We start from the raw sequence: 1,324 nt of genomic DNA on the forward strand, positions 1-1,324 counted from the left end.
GTAAAGATAAAATTTTATTTAATTGTTTTTATCATGACAAGTATTGTGCGTTACGAAATGTTTTAAGTTTAAAGAAATGGTGTGTAGATAACAATGTGTTTAATTAATAAATATTCACTTTACTGTAATAAATAATTGAAATATGGAATTAAACTTTGTGTTTATTTTTATACCTAAATATGTATTCCTAGGGAACTGAGTAAAAACATCGTTTTTGCATAATAATTTATTTCATTACATTTACAACTATATTAAAAAACATAATCAATTAAAAGTTAGAACCAGTTAACTTTTTTGATATCTTTTTAATTACACATTCTGTCATATCCATTATTTCGTCCACTGCGTCATGGACTACGTATTGGGCACTAAGTAACACGCACTCGCTGTCAGCATCTGACGTAGATGATGATGAGTTCGAATTTGCTCGGTCACGCTCGCAGACCAGGTCCACCACCTTTATCTGGATCATTTTGAAGCCTTTCTGTTCGTTACACACCACAAAAGATTTTGGAGTTATCCGCTTATTATTTTTTGGAGAAACTCGTTTTTTACGTTTTTGATCAATTTGCGTCGATTCCACCCCAAATAAATCTTTGTATTGCTGAGTGAACTGTTGTAACGGGTCTTGAGCGTATTGAGGAAAATCATCATATACGTCAGTCATTTTCTGTAAAGAATAAAGAGAATAAATTGTAATAAAGTTGCTTTAACTAATAATTAGGTAAATAGTTAACCACACAATAAAACACTTAAAAATACTAAAATACTACATACCTGATTGATAATTAATTATTTCCCACTCACAAGGTAGGTCTTTCGTTGCGGTCTCGCAGTTTGGAACTGATGTGTGACATCAGTTGCAGCGCGCTAAAATATACATCATCACAATTTTCGTACACAATGTATTGAGTTTTTGCACGACTTTGAATGTCCACTTCATCGTTTGACACTTCCACTGCTTCCATAATTTCAATTACGTGCTTGGGGACTCTACTATCGATTGAAAGAACGTAGCTGGCTTGTGGTGAGGTAAGATGACTGTGACTACGTTGAGCCATTTTAACTTTTAACCCAAACAAGTTTGAACGCAACAAAGTCGAATTGATAACTAAATAAAATCTATTGGTTGCTTATATCAAATAGGTAACATGAGACGCACCGGCTATGCCACGTGCTATTAATTAACTTCATGTCCAAACCTGTAAAAGTTTCCTCAGCGTTGCAAAATAAATGTAGTAAATTGATTCCTAACGTGTGATCGATGTCATATTACGATCTCACCGTTTCTATGCGATGATTAATATCACACTTTAAAACATGT

The 1,324-nt window shown here is 33.4% G+C and overlaps 1 long non-coding RNA gene across 1 annotated transcript; it reads right to left on the minus strand.

Annotated features, from left to right (window-relative positions):
• Window positions 1–211: 211 nt before the first annotated feature.
• On the minus strand, window positions 212–957 carry LOC135076018 (uncharacterized). Its single transcript, XR_010258165.1, has 2 exons — window positions 778–957; window positions 212–670 (listed from the first exon to the last, which is right to left on the minus strand). It is a non-coding gene; the product is annotated as an uncharacterized LOC135076018 (long non-coding RNA).
• Between the last annotated feature and the right edge of the window lie 367 nt (window positions 958–1,324).

The sequence above is a fragment of the Ostrinia nubilalis genome, chromosome 11, assembly GCF_963855985.1.
Source record: "Ostrinia nubilalis chromosome 11, ilOstNubi1.1, whole genome shotgun sequence".
NCBI classification, from domain to species: domain Eukaryota; kingdom Metazoa; phylum Arthropoda; class Insecta; order Lepidoptera; family Crambidae; genus Ostrinia; species Ostrinia nubilalis.